Genomic DNA, 19,377 nt, shown 5'->3' with positions numbered 1-19,377 from the left:
CAATACAGAGCCACATTTTACGGAACGGAATCTAAGTATCATTGTGAATTCAGTCGGTTCCCAATAGGATTCGCATGTAATAAGCTTGTTATTCAAGAAAGAGCAACGTTTTATCGAACTGAAACACTGTTTCTTTGTGAATTCAGTTAGTTCCCAGTAGCAGGCTCTTGTAATATGTGTACTTTTAAAGATTTATCAAAATTTGGTGACCCGAATCTGAGTAACATGGTGAATTCGGTTAGTTCCCAAAGGGCCGCAGTAGTAATAAGTGGACTGTTCAGAATATAGAAAAATTTTCACGAATGGAATCAAAATTTCTAGGCGAATTCAGTAAGTTCCCAAAGGGATATGCTTGTATAGTTTGCTTTTCAATACAGAGCAACATTTTAAGGAACAGAAGCTAAGTATCATGGTGAATTCAGTAGGTTTCCGATAGGTTTCACATGTATTAAGCTTGTTATTCAAGTTAGAGCAACGTTTTAATGAACTGAAACAATTTTTCTTTGTGAATTCAGTTAGATCCCAGTAGCCTGCTCTTGTAATATGTGTACTTTTAAAGATTTATCAAAATTTGGTGAGCCAAATCTGAGTAAATTGGTGAATTCGGTTACTTCCCAATGGGCCGCAGTAGTAATAAGTGGACTGTTCGGGTATAGAAAAATTTTCACGAATGGAATCAAAATTTCTGGGCGAATTCAGTGAGTTTCCAATGGGACACGCTTGTATGAGTTTGCTTTTCAATATAGAGCAACATTTTAAGGAACGGAATAAGTATCATCGTGAATTCAGTAGGTTCCCAATAGGATTCGCATGTAATAAGCTTGTTATTCAAGATAGAGCAAGGTTTAACGTACTGAAACACTGTTTCTTTGTGAACTCAGTAAGTTCCCAGGAGCAGGCTCTTGTAATATGTGTACGTTTAAAGATTTATCAAAATTTGGTGAGACGAATCTGAGTAACATGTTGAATTCGGTAAGTTCCCAATAGGCCGCAGTAGAAATAAGTGGACTGTTTGGGATATAGAAAAATGTTCACGAATAAAATCAAAATTTCGAGGCGAATTCTGTGAGTTCCCAATGGGACATGCTTGTATGAGTTTGCTATTCAATATAGAGCAACATTTTAAGGAACAAATGTAAGTGTCATGGTGAATTCAGTAGGTTCGCAATATGATTCGCATGTAATAGGCTTGTTATTCAAGATAGAGCAACGTTTTAACGACCTGAAACACTGTTTCTTTGTGAATTCAGTTAGTTCCCAGTAGCAGGCTCTTGTAATATGTGTACTTTTAAAGATTTATCAAAATTTGGTGAGCCGAATCTGAGTAACATGGTGAATTCGGTTAGTTCCCAATAGGCCGCAGTAGTAATAAGTGGACCGTTCGGGATATAGAAAAACTTTCACGAATGGAATCAAAATTTCTAGGCGAATTCAGTGAGTTCCCAATGGGACATGCTTGTATGAGTTTCTTTTCAATACAGAGCCAAATTTTAAGGAACGGAATCTAAGTATCATTGTGAATTCAGTAGGTTCCCAATAGGATTCGCATGTAATAAGCTTGTTATTCAAGATAGAGCAACGTTTTAACGAACTGAAACACTGTTTCTTTGTGAATTCAGTTAGTTCCCAGTAGCAGGCTCTTGTATTTGTGTACTTTTAAAGATTTATCAAAATTTGGTGAGCCGAATCTGAGTAACATGGTGAATTCGGTTAGTTCCCAAAGGGCCGCAGTAGTAAGTGGACTGTTCGGGATATAGAAAAATTTTCACGAATGGAATCAAATTTTCTAGGCGAATTCAGTGAGTTCCCAATGGGACATGCTTGTATGAGTTTGCTTTTCAATACAGAGCAACATTAAGGAAAGGAATCTAAGTATCATGGTGAATTCAGTAGGTTCCCAATAGGATTCGCATTTAATAAGCTTGTTATTCAAGATAGAGCAACGTTTTAATGAATTGAAACACTGTTTCTTTGTGAATTCAGTCAGATCCCAGTAGCCTGCTCTGGTAATATGTGTACTTTTAAAGATTTATCAAAATTTGGTGAGCCAAATCTGAGTAAAATGGTGAATTCGGTTAGTTCCCAATGGGCCGCAGTAGTAATAAGTGGACTGTTCAGATATAGAAAAATTTTCACGAATGGAATCAAAATTTCTAGGCGAATTCAGTGAGTTTCCAATGGGACATGCTAGTATGAGTTTGCTTCTCAATATAGAGCAACATTTTAAGGAACGGAATCTAAGTATCATCGTGAATTCAGTATGTTCCCAATAGGATTCGCATGTAATAAGCTTGTTATTCAAGAGAGAGCAACGTTTTAACGAACTGAAACATTGTTTCTTTTTGAATTCAGTTAGTTCCAAGTAGCAGGCTCTTGTAATATGTGTACTTTTAAAGATTTATCAAAATTTGATGAGCCGAATCTGAGTAACATGGTGAATTCGGTTAGTTCCCATTAGGCCGCAGTAGTAATAAGTGGACTGTTCGGGATATAGAAAAATTTTCACGAATGGAGTCAAAATATCTAGGATATTTCAGTGAGTTCCCAATGGGACATGCTTGTATGAGTTTGCTTTTCAATACAGAGCAACATATTAAGGAACGAATTCTAAGTATCATGGTGAATTCAGTAGGTTCCCAATAGGATTCGCATGTAATAAGCTTGTTATTCAAGATAGAGCAACGTTTTAACGAACTGAAACACTGTTTCTTTGTGAATTCATTTAGTTCCCAGTAGAAGCCTCTTGTAATATGTGTACTTTTAAAGATTTATCAAAATTTGGTGAGCCGAATCTGAATAACATGGTGAATTCAGTTAGTACCCAATGGGCCTCAGTAGTAAGAAGTGGACTGTTCGGGATATAGAAAAATTTTCACGAATTGAATAAAAATTTCTAGGAGATTTCAGAGAGTTCCCAATGGGACATGCTTGTATGAGTTTGCTTTTCAATACAGAGCAACATTTTAAGGAACGAAATCTAAGTATCATGGTGAATTCAGTAGTTTCCCAATAGGATTCGCATGTAATAAGCTTGTTATTCAATATTGAGCAACGTTTAAAGTACTGAAACACTGTTTCTTTATGATTTCAGTTAGTTCCCAGTAGCAGGCTCTTGTAATATGTGTACTTTTAAAGATTTATCAAAATTTGGTGAGCCGAATCTGAGTAACATGGAAAAATCGGTTACTTCCCAAGAGGCCGCAGTCGTAATAAGTGAACTGTTCGGGATATAGAAAAATGTTCACGAAGGGATTCAAAATTTCTAGGCGAATTCGGTGGGTTCCCAAAGGGACATGCTTGTATGAGTTTGCTCTTCAATATAGAGCAACATTTTAAGGAACGAAATCTAAGTATCATGGTGAATTCAGTAGGTTCCCAATAGGATTCGCATGTAATAAGCTTGTTATTCAAGATAGAGCAAGGTTTAACGTACTGAAACACTGTTTCTTTGTGAATTCAGTTAGTTCCCAGTAGCAGGCTGTTGTAATATGTGTACTTTTAAAGATTTATCAAAATTTGGTGAGCCGAATCTGAGTAACATGGTGAATTCGGTTAGTTCCCAATAGGCCGCAGTAGTAATAAGTGGACTGTTCGGGATATAGAAAAATTTTCACGAATGGAGTCAAAATTTCTAGGAGATTTCAGTGAGTTCCCAATGGGACATGCTTGTATGAGTTTGCTTTTCAATACAGAGCAGCATTTTAAGGAACGAAATCTAAGAATCATATTGAATTCAGTAGGTTCCCAATAGGATTCCCATGTAATAAGCTTGTTTTTCAAGATAGAGCAACGTTTTAACGAACTGAAACACTGTTTCTTTGTGAATTCAGTTAGCTCCCAGTAGCAGGCTCTTGTAATATGTGTACTTTTAAAGATATATCAAAATTTGGTGAGCCTAATCTGAGTAAGATGGTGAATTCGGTTAGTTCCCAATGGGCCTCAGTAGTAATAAGTGGACTGTTCGGGATATAGAAAAATTTTCACGAATGGAATCAAAATTTCTAGGAGATTTCAGAGAGTTCCCAATGGGATATGCTTGCATGAGTTTGCTTTTCAATACAGAGCAACATTTTAAGGAACGAAATCTAAGTATCATGTTGAATTCAGTAGGTTCCCAATAGGATTCGCATGTAATAAGCTTGTTATTCAATATAGAGCAACGTTTATAGTACTAAACACTGTTTCTTTGTGATTTCAGTTAGTTCCCAGCAGCAGGCTCTTGTAATATGTGTACGTTTAAAGATTTATCAAAATTTGGTGAGTCGAATCTGAGTAACATGGTGAATTAGGTTAGTTCCCAATAGGTCGCAGTAGTAATAAGTGGACTGTTCGGGATATAGAAAAATTTTCACGAATGGAGTCAAAATTTCTAGGAGATTTCAATGAGTTCCCAATGGGACATCCTTGTATGAGTTTGCTTTTCAATACAGAGCTACATTTTAAGGACGGAATCTAAGTATCATTGTGAATTCACTAGGTTCCCAATAGGATTCGCATGTAATAAGCTTATTATTTAAGACAGAGCAACGTTTTAACGAACTGAAACACTGTTTCTCTGTGAATTCAGTTAGTTCCAAGTAGCAGGCTCTTGTAATATGTGTACTTTTAAAGATTTATCAAAATTTGGTGAGCGGAATCTGAATAACATGGTGAATTCAGTTAGTTCCCAATGGGCCTCAGTAGTAATAAGTGGACTGTTCGGGATATAGAAAAATTTTCACGAATGGAATCAAAATTTCTAGGAGATTTCAGAGAGTTCCCAATGGGACATGCTTGTATGAGTTTGCTTTTCAATACAGAGCAACATTTTAAGGAACGAAATCTAAGTATCATGGTGAATTCAGTAGTTTCCCAATAGGATTCGCATGTAATAAGCTTGTTATTCAATATAGAGCAACGTTTAAAGTACTGAAACACTGTTTCTTTATGATTTCAGTTAGTTCCCAGTAGCAGGCTCTTGTAATATGGGTACTTTTAAAGATTTATCAAAATTTGGTGAGCCGAATCTGAGTAACATGGTGAAATCGGTTACTTCCCAATAGGCCGCAGTAGTAATAAGTGAACTGTTCGGGATATAGAAAAATGTTCACGAATGGAATCAAAATTTCTAGGCGAATTCAGTGAGTTCCCAATGGGACATGCTTGAATGAGTTTGCTCTTCAATATAGAGCAACATTTTAAGGAACGGAATCTAAGAATCATGGTGAATTCAGTAGGTTCCCAATAGGATTCGCATGTAATAAGCTTGTTATGCAAGACAGAGCAACGTTTAGAGTACTGAAACACTGTTTCTTTGTGAATTCAGTAAGTTCCGAGTAGCAGGTTCGTGTAATATGTGTACTTTTAAAGATGTATCAAAATTTGGTGAGCCGCATCTGAGTAACATGGTGAATTCAGTTAGTTCCAAATAGGCCGCAGTAGTAATAAGTGGACTGTTCGGGATATAGAAAAATGTTCACAAATAGAATCAAAATTTCTAGGCGAATTCAGTGAGTTCCCAATGGGCCATGCTTGTATGAGTTTGCTTTACAATATAGAGCAACATTTTAAGGAACGAATCTAAGTAGCATTGTGAATTCAGTCGGTTCCCAATAGTATTCGCATGTAATAAGCTTGTTATTCAAGATAGAGCAACGTTTAACGAACTGAAACACTGTTTCTTTGTGAATTCAGTTAGATACCAGTAGCCCTCTCTTGTAATATGTGTACTTTTAACGATTTATCAAAATTTGGTGAACCGAATCTGAGTAACATGGTGAATTCGGTTAGTTCCCAAAGGGCCGCAGTAGTAATAAGTGGACTGTTCGGGATATAGAAAAATTTTCACGAATGGAATCAAATTTTCTAGGCGATTTCAGTGAGTTCCCAATGGGACATGCGTGTATGAGTTTGCTTTTCAATACAGAGCAACATTTTAAGGAACGGAATCTAAGTACCATGGTGAATTCAGGAGGTTCCCAATAGGATTCGCATGTAATAAGCTAGTTATTCAAGATAGAGCAACGTTTTAATGAACTGAAACACTGTTTCTTCGTGAATTCAGTTAGAACCCAATAGCCTGCTCTTGTAATATGTGTACTTTTAAAGATTTATCAAAATTTGGTGAGCCAAATCTGAGTAAATTGTGAATTCGGTTAGTTCCCAATGGGCCGCAGTAGTAATAAGTGTACTGTTCGGGTATAGAAAAATTTTCACGAATGGAATCAAAATTTCTAGGCGAATTCAGTGAGTTCCCAATGGGACATGCTTGTATTAGTTTGCTTTTCAATATAGAGCAACATTTTAAGGAACGGAATCTAAATATCATCGTGAATCCAGTAGGTTCCCAATAGGATTCGCATGTAATAAGCTTGTTATTCAAGATAGAGCAACGTTTTTACGGACTGAAACACTGTTTCTTTGTGAATTCAGTTAGTTCCTGTAGCAGGCTCTTGTAAAATGTGTACTTTTAAAGATTTATCAAAATTTGGTGAGCCGAATCTGAGTAACATGTTTAATTCGGTTAGTTCCCAAAGGGCCTAAATAGTAATAAGTGGACTGTTCGGGATATCGAAAAATTTTCACGAATGGAATCAAAATTTCTAGGCGAATTCACTGAGTTCCCAAAGGGACATGCTTGTATGAGTTTGCTTTTCAATATAGAGCAATATTTTAAGGAACGGAATCTGAGTAACATGGTGAATTCAAGAGGTTCCCAATAGGATTCGCATGTAATAAGCTTGTTATTCAATATAGAGCAACGTTTAACGTACTGAAACACTGTTTCTTTGTGAACTCAGTTAGTTCCCAGTAGCAAGCTCTTGTAATATGTGTACTTTTAAAGATTTATGAAAATTTGGTGAGCCGAATCTGAGTAACATGGTGAATACGGTTACTTCCCAATAGGCCGCAGTAGTAATAGGTGAATTGTTCGGGATATAGAAAAATGTTCACGAATGGAATCAAAATATCTAGGCGAATTCAGTGAGTTCATAATGGCACATGCTTGTATGATTTTGCTTTTCAATACAGAGCCACATTTTAAAGAACGGAATCTAAGTATCATTGTGAATTCAGTCGGTTCCCAATAGGATTCGCATGTAATAAGCTTGTTATTCAAGATAGAGCAACATTTAACGAACTGAAACACTGTTTCTTTGTGAATTCAGTTAGTTCCCAGTAGCAGGCTCTTGTAATATGTGTACTTTTAAAGATTCATCAAATGTTGGTGAGCCGAATCTGAGTAACATGGTGAATTCGGTTAGTTCCCAATAGGCCGCAGTAGTAATAAGTGGACTGTTCGGGATATAGAAAAATTTTCACGAATGGAATAAAAATTTCTAGGAGATTTCAGAGAGTTCCCAATGGGACATGCTTGTATGAGTTTGCTTTTCAATACAGAGCAATATTTTAAGGAACGAAATCTAAGTATCATGGTGAATTCAGTAGTTTCCCAATAGGATTCGCATGTAATAAGCTTGTTATTCAATATAGAGCAACGTTTAAAGTACTGAAACACTGTTTCTTTATGATTTCAGTTAGTTCCCAGTAGCAGGCTCTTGTAATATGTGTACTTTTAAAGATTTATCAAAATTTGGTGAGCCGAATCTGAGTAACATGGTGAAATCGGTTACTTCCCAATAGGCCGCAATAGTAATAAGTGAACTGTTCGGGATATAGAAAAATGTTCACGAATGGAATCAAAATTTCTCGGCGAATTCAGTGAGTTCCCAATGGGACATGCTTGAATGAGTTTGCTCTTCAATATAGAGCAACATTTTAAGGAACGGAATCTAAGAATCATGGTGAATTCAGTAGGTTCCCAATAGGATTCGCAAGTAATAAGCTTGTTATTCAAGATAGAGCAACGTTTAGCGTACTGAAACACTGTTTCTTTGTGAATTCAGTAAGTTCCGAGTAGCAGGTTCTTGTAATATGTGTACTTTTAAAGATTTATCAAAATATGTTGAGCCGCATCTGACTAACATGGTGAATTCGGTTAGTTCCCAATAGGCCGCAGTAGTAATAAGTGGACTGTTCGGGATATAGAAAAATGTTCACGAATAGAATCAAAATTTCTAGGCGAATTCAGTGAGTTCCCAATGGGACATGCTTGTATGAGTTTGCTTTACAATATAGAGCAACATTTTAAGGAACGAATCTAAGTACCATTGTGAATTCAGTCGGTTCCCAATAGTATTCGCATGTAATAAGCTTGTTATTCAAGATAGAGCAACGTTTAACGAACTGAAACACTGTTTCTTTGTGAATTCAGTTAGATCCCAGTAGCCTGCTCTTGTAATATGTGTACTTTTAACGATTTATCAAAATTTGGTGAGCCGAATCTGAGTAACATGGTGAATTCGGTTAGTTCCCAAAGGGCCGGAATATTAATAAGTGAACTGTTCGGGATATAGAAAAATTTTCACGAATGGAATCAAATTTTCTAGGCGATTTCAGTGAGTTCCCAATGGGACATGCTTGTATGAGTTTGCTTTTCAATACAGAGCAACATTTTAAGGAACGGAATCTAAGTACCATTGTGAATTCAGTAGGTTCCCAATAGGATTCGCATGTAATAAGCTTGTTATTCAAGATAGAGCAACGTTTTAATGAACTGAAACACTGTTTCTTCGTGAATTCAGTTAGATCCCAATAGCATGCTCTTGTAATATGTGTACTTTTAAAGATTTATCAAAATTTGGTGAGCCGAATCTGAGTAACATGGTGAATTCGGTTAGTTCCCAATAAGCCGCAGTAGTAATAAGTTGACTTCTCGGAATATAGAAAAATTTTCACGAATGGAATCAAAATATCGAGGCGAATTCAGTGTGTTCCCAATGGGACATGCTTGTATGAGTTTGCTTTTCAATATAGAGCAACTTTTTAAGGAACGGAATCTAAATATCATCGTGAATCCAGTAGGTTCCCAATAGGATTCGCATGTAATAAGCTTGTTATTCAAGATAGAGCAACGTTTAACATACTGAAACACTGTTTCTTTGTGAACTCAGTTAGTTCCCAGTAGCAGGCTCTTGTAATATGTGTACTTTTAAAGATTTATGAAAATTTGGTGAGCTGAATCTGAGTAACATGGTGAATTCGGTTACTTCCCAATAGGCCGCAGTAGTAATAGGTGAATTGTTCGGGATATAGAAAAATGTTCACGAATGGAATCAAAATATCTAGGCGAATTCAGTGAGTTCATAATGGCACATGCTTGTATGATTTTGCTTTTCAATATAGAGCAACATTTTAAGGAACGGAATCTAAGTATCATGGTGAATTCAGTAGGTTCCCAATAGGATTCACATGTAATAAGCTTGTTATTCAAGATAGAGCAACGTTTAACGTACTGAAACACTGTTTCTTTGTGAATTCAGTTAGTTCCCAGTAGCAGGCTCTTGTAATATGTGTACTTTTAAATATTTATCAAAATTTGGTGAGCCGAATCTGAGTAACATGGTAAATTCGGTTAGTTCCCAATAAGCCGCAGTAGTAATAAGTGGACTTTTCGGAATATAGAAAAATTTTCAGGAATGGAATCAAAACATCGAGGCGAATTCAGTGTGTTCCCAATTGGACATGCTTGTATGAGTATCTTTTCAATACAGAGCCACATTTTAAAGAACGGAATTTAAGTATCATTGTGAATTCAGTCGGTTCCCAATAGGATTCGAATGTAATAAGCTTGTTATTCAAGATAGAGCAACATTTAACGAACTGAAACACTGTTTCTTTGTGAATTCAGTTAGTTCCCAGTAGCAGGCTCTTGTAATATGTGTACTTTTAAAGATTTATCAAAATTGGTGAGCCGAATCTCACATACTTCGTGAATTCAGTTTCTTCCCAATAGGGCTCAGTAGTAATAAGTGGACTCTTCGGGACATAGAAAAATTTTCACGAATGGAATGAAAATTTCTAGGGGATTTCAGTGAGTCCCAATGGGACATGCTTGTATGAGTTTGCTTTTCAATACAGAGCAACATTTTAAGGAACGGAATCTAAGTACCATTGTGAATTCAGTAGGTTCCCAATAGGATTCGCATGTAATAAGCTTGTTATTCAAGATAGAGCAACGTTTTAATGAACTGAAACACTGTTTCTTCGAAATTCAGTTAGATCCCAATAGCCTGCTCTTGTAATATGTGTACTTTTAAAGATTTATCAAAATTTGGTGAGCCAAATATGAGTAAATTGTGAATTCTGTTAGTTCCCAATGGGCCGCAGTAGTAATAAGTGTACTGTTCGGGATATAGAAAAATTTTCACGAATGGAATCAAAATTTCTAGGTGAATTCAGTGAGTTCCCAATGGGACATGCTTGTATGAGTTTGCTTTTCAATACAGAGCAACATTTTAAGGAACGGAATCTAAATATCATCGTGAATCCAGTAGGTTCCCAATAGGATTCGCATGTAATAAGCTTGTTATTCAAGATAGAGCAACGTTTTTACGGACTGAAACACTGTTTGTGAATTCAGTTAGTTCCCAGTAGCAGGCTCTTGTAATATGTGTACTTTTAAAGATTTATCAAAATTTGGTGAGCCGAATCTGAGTAACATGTTTAATTCGGTTAGTTCCCAAAGTGCCTCAATAGTAATAAGTGGACTGTTCGGGATATAGAAAAATGTTCACGAATGGAATCAAAATTTCTAGGCGAATTCACTGAGTTCCCAAAGGGACATGTTTGTATGAGTTTGCTTTTCAATATAGAGCAACATTTTAAGGAACGGAATCTGAGTAACATGGTGAATTCAAGAGGTTCCCAATAGGATTCGCATGTAATAAGCTTGTTATTCAATATAGAGCAACGTTTAACGTACTGAAACACTGTTTCTTTGTGAATTCAGTTCGTTCCCAGTAGCAGGCTCTTGTAATATGTGTACTTTTAAAGATTTATCAAAATTTGGTGAGCCGAATCTGAGTAACATGGTGAATTCGGTTAGTTCCCAATAAGCCGCAGTAGTAATAAGTGGACTTTTCGGAATATAGAAAAATTTTCACGAATGGAATCAAAATATCGAGGCAAATTCAGGGTGCTCCCAATGGGACATGCTTGTATGAGTATCTTTTCAATACAGAGCCACATTTTAAAGAACGGAATCTAAGTATCATTGTGAATTCAGTCAGTTCCCAATAGGATTCGCATGTAATAAGCTTGTTATTCAAGATAGAGCAACATTTAACGAACTGAAACACTGTTTCTTTGTGAATTCAGTTAGTTCCCAGTGGCAGGCTCTTGTAATATGTGTACTTTTAAAGATTCATCAAAATTAGGTGAGCCGAATCTGAGTAACATGGTGAATTAGGTTAGTTCCCAATAGGCCGCAGTAGTAATAAGTGGACTGTTCAGGATATAGAAAAATTTTCACGAATGGAATCAAAATTTCTAGGAGATTTCAGAGAGTTCCCAATGGGACATGCTTGTATGAGTTTGCTTTTCAATACAGAGCAACATTTTAAGGAACGAAATCTAAGTATCATGGTGAATTCAGTACTTTCCCAATAGGATTCGCATGTAATAAGCTTGTTATTCAATATAGAGCAACGTTTAAAGTACTGAAACACTGTTTCTTTATGATTTCAGTTAGTTCCCAGTAACAGGCTCTTGTAATATGTGTACTTTAAAAGATTTATCAAAATTTGCTGAGCCGAATCTGAGTAACATGGTGACATCGGTTACTTCTCAATAGGCCGCAGTAGTAATAAGTGAACTGTTCGGGATATAGAAAAATGTTCACGAATGGAATCAAAATATCTAGGCGAAATCAGTGAGTTCCCAATGGGACATGCTTGAATGAGTTTGCTCTTCAATATAGAGCAACATTTTAAGGAACGGAATCTAAAAATCATGGTGAATTCAGTAGGTTCCCAATAGGATTCGCATGTAATAAGCTTGTTATTCAAGATAGAGCAACGTTTAGCGTACTGAAACACTGTTTCTTTGTGAATTCAGTAAGTTCCGAGTAGCAGGTTCTTGTAATATGTGTACTTTTAAAGATTTATCAAAATTTGGTGAGCCGCATCTGAGTAACATGGTGAATTCAGTTAGTTCCCAATAGGCCGCAGTAGTAATAAGTGGACTGTTCGGGATATAGAAAAATGTTCACGAATAGAATCAAAATTTCTAGGCGAATTCAGTGAGTTCCCAATGGGACATGCTTGTATGAGTTTGCTTTACAATATAGAGCAACATTTTAAGGAACGAATCTAAGTACCATTGTGAATTCAGTCGGTTCCCAATATTATTCGCATGTAATTAGCTTGTTATTCAAGATAGAGCAACGTTTAACGAACTGAAACACTGTTTCTTTGTGAATTCAGTTAGATCCCAGTAGCCTGCTCTTGTAATATGTGTACTTTTAACAATTTATCAAAATTTGGTGAGCCGAATCTGAGTAACATGGTGAATTCGGTTAGTTCCAAAAGGGCCGGAGTAGTAATAAGTGAACTGTTCGGGATATAGAAAAATTTTCACAAATGGAATCAAATTTTCTAGGCGTTTTCAGTGAGTTCCCAATGGGACATGCTTGTATGAGTTTGCTTTTCAATACAGAGCAACATTTTAAGGAACGGAATCTAAGTACCATTGTGAATTCAGTAGGTTCCCAATAGGATTCGCAAGTAATAAGTTGTTATTCAAGATAGAGCAACGTTTTAATGAACTGAAACACTGTTTCTTCGAAAATCAGTTAGATCCCAATAACCTGCTCTTGTAATCTGTGTACTTTTAAAGATTTATCAAAATTTGGTGAGCCAAATATGAGTAAATTGTGAATTCGGTTAGTTCCCAATGGGCCGCAGTAGTAATAAGTGTACTGTTCGGGATATAGAAAAATTTTCACTTATGGAATCAAAATTTCTAGGCGAATTCAGTGAGTTCCCAATGGGACATGCTTGTATGAGTTTGCTTTTCAATATAGCGTAACATTTTAAGGAACGGAATCTAAATATCATTGTGAATCCAGTAGGTTCCCAATAGGATTCGCATGTAATAAGCTTGTTATTCAAGATAGAGCAACGTTTTTACGGACTGAAACACTGTTTCTTTGTGAATTCAGTTAGTTCCCAGTAGCAGGCTCTTGTAATATGTGTACTTTTAAAGATTGATCAAAATTTGGTGAGCCGAATCTGAGTAACATGTTTAATTCGGTTAGTTCCCAAAGGGCCTCAATAGTAATACGTGGACTGTTCGGGATATAGAAAAATGTTCACGAATGGAATCAAAATTTCTAGGCGAATTCACTGAGTTCCCAAAGGGACATGCTTGTATGAGTTTGCTTTTCAATATAGAGCAACATTTTAAGGAACGGAATCTGAGTAACATGGTGAATTCAAGAGGTTCCCAATAGGATTCGCATGTAATAAGCTTGTTATTCAAGATAGAGCAACGTTTAACGTACTGAAACACTGTTTCTTTGTGAATTCAGTTAGTTCCCAGTAGCAGGCTCTTGTAATATGTGTACTTTTAAAGATTTATCAAAATATGGTGAGCCGAATCTGAGTAACATGGTGAATTCGGTTAGTTCCCAATAAGCCGCAGTAGTAATAAGTGGACTTTTCGGAATATAGAAAAATTTTCACGAATGGAATCAAAATATCGAGGCAAATTCAGTGTGCTCCCAATGGGACATGCTTGTAAGAGTATCTTTTCAATACAGAGCCACATTTTAAAGAACGAAATCTAAGAATCATTGTGAATTCAGTCGGTTCCCAATAGGATTCGCATGTAATAAGCTTGTTATTCAAGATAGAGAAACATTTAACGAACTGAAACACTGTTTCTTTGTGAATTCAGTTAGTTCCCAGTGGCAGGCTCTTGTAATATGTGTACTTTAAAGATTCATCAAAATTTGGTGAGCCGAATCTGAGTAACATGGTGAATTAGGTTAGTTCCCAATAGGCCGCAGTAGTAATAAGTGGACTGTTCGGGATATAGAAAAATTTTCACGAATGGAATCAAAATTTCTAGGAGATTTCAGAGAGTTCCCAATGGGACATGCTTGTATGAGTTTGCTTTTCAATACAGAGCAACATTTTAAGGAACGAAATCTAAGTATCATGGTGAATGCAGTACTTTCCCAATAGGATTCGCATGTAATAAGGTTGTTATTCAATATAGAGGAACGTTTAAAGTACTGAAACACTGTTTCTTTATGATTTCAGTTAGTTCCCAGTAGCAGGCTCTTGTAATATGTGTACTTTTAAAGATTTATCAAAATTTGGTGAGCCGAATCTGAGTAACATGGTGAAATCGGTTACTTCCCAATAGGCCGCAGTAGTAATAAGTGAACTGTTCGGGATATAGAAAAATGTTCACGAATGGAATCAAAATATCTAGGCGAATTCAGTGAGTTCCCAATGGGACATGCTTGAATGAGTTTGCTCTTCAATATAGAGCAACATTTTAAGGAACGGAATCTAAGATTCATGGTGAATTCAGTAGGTTCCCAATAGGATTCGCATGTAATAAGCTTGTTATTCAAGATAGAGCAACGTTTAGCGTACTGAAACACTGTTTCTTTGTGAATTCAGTAAGTTCTGAGTAGCAGGTTCTTGTAATATGTGTACTTTTAAAGATTTATCAAAATTTGGTGAGCCAAATCTGAGTAAATTGTGAATTCTGTTAGTTCCCAATGGGCCGCTGTAGTAATAAGTGTACTGTTCGGGTATAGAAAACATTTCACGAATGGAATCAAAATTTCTAGGCGAAATCAGTGAGTTCCCAATGGGACATGCTTGTATTAGTTTGCTTTTCAATATAGAGCAACATTTTAAGGAACGGAATTTAAATATCATCGTGAATCCAGTAGGTTCCCAATAGGATTCCCATGTAATAAGCTTGTTATTCAATATAGAGCAACGTTAAACGTACTGAAACACTGTTTCTTTGTGATTTCAGTTCGTTCCCAGTAGCAGGTTCTTGTAATATGGGTACTTTTAAAGATTTATCAAAATTTGTTGAGCCGAATCTGAGTAACATGGTGAATTCGGTTAGTTCCCAATAGGCCGCAGTAGTAATAAGTGGACTGTTCGGGATATAGAAAAATTTTCACGAATGGAATCAAAATTTCTAGGCGAATTCAGTGAGTTCCCAATGGGACATGCTTGTATGAGTTTCTTTTCAATACAGAGCCATATTTTAAGGAACGGAATCTAAGTATCATTGTGAAATCAGTCTGTTCCCAATAGGATTCGCATGTAATAAGCTTGTTATTCAAGATAGAGCAACGTTTTAACGGACTGAAACACTGTTTCTTTGTGAATTCAGTTAATTCCCAGTAGCAGGCTCTTGTCATATGTGTACTTTTAAAGATTTATCAAAATTTAGTGAGCCGAATCTGAGTAACATGTTTAATTCGGTTAGTTCCCAAAGGGCCTCAATAGTAATAAGTGGACTGTTCGGGATATAGAAAAATGTTCACGAATGGAATCAAAATTTCTAGGCGAATTCACTGAGTTCCCAACGGGACATGCTTGTATGAGTTTGCTTTTCAATATAGAGCAACATTTTAATGAACGGAATCTGAGTAACATGGTGAATTCAAGAGGTACCCAATAGGATTAGCATATAATAAGCTTGTCATTCAATATAGAGCAACGTTTAATGTAGTGAAACACTGTTTCTCTGTGAACTCAGTTAGTTCCCAGTAGCAGGCTCTTGTAATATGTGTACTTTTAAAGATTTATCAAAATTTGGTGAGCCAAATCTGAGTAACATGGTGAATTCGGTTAGTTTCCAATAGGCCGCAGTAGTAATAAGTGAACTGTTCGGGATATAGAGAAATGTTCACGAATGGAATCAAAATTTCTAGGCGAATTCAGTGAGTTCCCAATGGGACATGCTTGTGTGAGTTTGATTTTCAATATAGAGCAACATTTTAAAGAACGGTATCTAAGTATCATGATGAATTCAGTAGGTTCCCAATAGGATTCACATGTCATAAGCTTGTTATTCAAGATAGAGAAACGTTTTAACGAACTGAAACACTGTTTCTTTGTGAATTCAGTTAGTTCCCAGTAGCAGGCTCTTGTAATATGTGTACTTTTAAAGATTTATCAAAATTTGTTGAGACGAATCTGAGTAACATGGTGATTTGGGTTAGTTCCCAATAGGCTGCAGTAGAAATAAGTGGACTGTTCAGGATATAGAAAAATGTTCACGAATGGAATCAAAATTTCTAGGCGAAATCAGTGAGTTTCCAATGGGACATGCTTGTATGAGTTTGGTTTTCAATATAGAGCAACATTTTAAGGAACGGAATCTAAGTATCTTGGTGAATTCAGAAGGTTCCCAATAGGATTCGCATGTAATAAGCTTGTTATTCAATATAGAGCAACGTTAAACGTACTGAAACACTTTTTCTTTCTGATTTGAGTTCGTTCCCAGTAGCAGGCTCTTGTAATATGTGTACTTTTAAAGATTTATCAAAATTTGGTGAGCCGAATCTGAGTAACATGGTGAATTTGGTTAGTTCCTAATAGGCCGCAGTAGTAATAAGTGGACTGTTCGGGATATAGAAAAATTTTAACGAATGGAATCAAAATTTCTAGGCGAATTCATTGAGTTCCCAAAGGGACATGCTTGTATGAGTTTCTTTTCAATACAGAGCCACATTTTAAGGAACGGGATCTAAGTATCATTGTGAAATCAGTCGGGTCCCAATAGGATTCGCATGTAATAAGTTTGTTATTCAAGATAGAGCAACGTTTTAACGGACTGAAACACTGTTTCTTTGTGAATTCAGTTAGTTCCCAGTATCAGGCTCTTGTAATATGTGTACTTTTAAAGATTTTACAAAATTTGGTGAGCCGAATCTGAGTAACATGTTTAATTCGGTTAGTTCCCAAAGGGCCTCAATAGTAATAAGTGGACTGTTCGGGATATAGAAAAATGTTCACGAATGGAATCAAAATTTCTAGGCTAATTCACTGAGTTCCCAACGGGACATGCTTGTATGAGTTTGCTTTTCAATATAGAGCAACATTTTAAGGAACGGAATCTGAGTAACATTGTGAATTCAAGAGGTTCCCAATAGGATTCGCATGTAATAAGCTTGTTATTCAATATAGAGCAACGTTTAACGTACTGAAACACTGTTTCTTTGTGAACTCAGTTAGTTCCCAGTAGCAGGCTCTTGTAATATGTGTACTTTTAAAGATTTATCAAAATTTGGTGAGCCAAATCTGAGTAACATGGTGAATTTGGTTAGTTCCCAATAGGCCGCAGTAGTAATAAGTGAAATGTTCGGGATATAGAAAAATGTTCACGAATGGAATCAAAATTTCTAGGCGAATTCAGTGAGTTCCTAATGGGACTTGCTTGTGTGAATTTGCTTTTCAATATAGAGCAACATTTTAAGGAACGGAATCTAAGTATCATGGTGAATTCAGTAGGTTCCCAATAGGATTCGCATGTAATAAGCTTGTTATTCAAGATAGAGCAACGTTTTAACGAACTGAAACACTGTTTCTTTGTGAATTCAGTTAGTTCCCAGTAGCAGGCTCTTGTAATATGTGTACCTTTAAAGATTTATCAAAATTTGTTGAGCCGAATCTGAGTAACATGGTGAATTCGGTTAGGTCCCAATGGGCCTCTGTTGTAATAAGTGGACTCTTCGGGATATAGTAAAATTTTCACGAATGGAATCAAAATTTCTAGGAGATTTCAGAGAGTTCCCAATGGGACATGCTTCTATGAGTTTGCTTTTCAATACAGAGCAACATTTTAAGCAACGAAATCTAAGTATCATGGTGAATTCAGTAGGTTCCCAATAGGATTCCCATGTAATAAGCTTGTTATTCAATATAGAGCAACGTTAAACGTACTGAAACACTTTTTCTTTGTGATTTCAGTTCGTTCCCAGTAGCAGGCTCTTGTAATATGTGTACTTTTAAAGATTTATCAAAATTTGTTGAGCCGAATCTGAGTAACATGGTGAATTCGGTTAGTTCCCAATAGGCCGCAGTAGTAATAAGTGGACTGTTCGGGATATAGAAAAATTTTCACGAATGGAATCAAAATTTCTAGGCGAATTCATTGAGTTCCCAATGGGACATGCTTGTATGAGTTTCTTTTCAATACAGAGCCACATTTTAAGGAACGGAATCTAAGTATCATTGTGAAATCAATCGGTTCCCAATAGGATTCGCATATAATAAGCTTGTTATTCAAGATAGAGCAACGTTTTAAAGGACTGAAACACTGTTTCTTTGTGAATTCAGTTAGTTCCCAGTAGCAGGCTCTTGTAATATGTATACTTTTAAAGATTTATCAAAATTTGGTGAGCCAAATCTGAGTAACATGGTGAATTCGGTTAGTTCCCAATGGCCGCAGTAGTAATAAGTGAACTGTTCGGGATATAGAAAAATGTTCACGAATGGAATCAAAATATCTAGGCGAATTCAGTGAGTTCATAATGGGACATGCTTGTATGATTTTGCTTTTCAATATAGAGCAACATTTTAAAGAACGGAATCTAAGTATAATGGTGAATTCAGTAGGTTCCCAATGGGATTCGCATGTAATAAGCTTGTTATTCAAGATAGAGCAACATTTAACGTACTGAAACACTGTTTCTTTGTGAATTCAGTTAGTTCCCAGTAGCAGGCTCTTGTAATATGTGTACTTTTAAAGATTTATCAAAATTTGGTGAGCCGAATCTGAGTAACATGGTGAATTCGGTTAGTTCCCAATAAGCCGCAGTAGTAATAAGTGGACTTTTCGGAATATAGAAAAATTTTCACGAATGGAATCAAAATATCGAGGCGAATTCAGTGTGCTCCCAATGGGACATGCTTGTAAGAGTATCTTTTCAATACAGAGCCACATTTTAAAGAACGAAATCTAAGTATCATTGTGAATTCAGTCGGTTCCCAATAGGATTCGCATGTAATAAGCTTGTTATTCAAGATAGAGCAACATTTAACGAACTGAAACACTGTTTCTTTGTGAATTCAGTTAGTTCCCAGTGGCAGGCTCTTGTAATATGTGTACTTTTAAAGATTCATCAAAATTTGGTGAGCCTAATCTGAGTAACATGGTGAATTAGGTTAGTTCCCAATAGGCCGCAGTAGTAATAAGTGGACTGTTCGGGATATAGAAAAATTTTCACGAATGGAATTAAAATTTCTAGGAGATTTCAGAGAGTTCCCAATAGGACATGCTTGTATGAGTTTGCTTTTCAATACAGAGCAACATTTTAAGGAACGAAATCTAAGTATCATGGTGAATGCAGTACTTTCCCAATAGGATTAGCATGTAATAAGCTTGTTATTCAATATAGAGGAACGTTTAAAGTACTGAAACACTGTTTCTTTATGATTTCAGTTAGTTCCCAGTAGCAGGCTCTTGTAATATGTGTACTTTTAAAGATTTATCAAAATTTGGTGAGCC

Source organism: Rattus norvegicus, chromosome 5, assembly GCF_036323735.1.
Source record: "Rattus norvegicus strain BN/NHsdMcwi chromosome 5, GRCr8, whole genome shotgun sequence".
Lineage (NCBI taxonomy): Eukaryota > Metazoa > Chordata > Mammalia > Rodentia > Muridae > Rattus > Rattus norvegicus.
Note: the sequence above shows the minus strand (reverse complement) of the source record.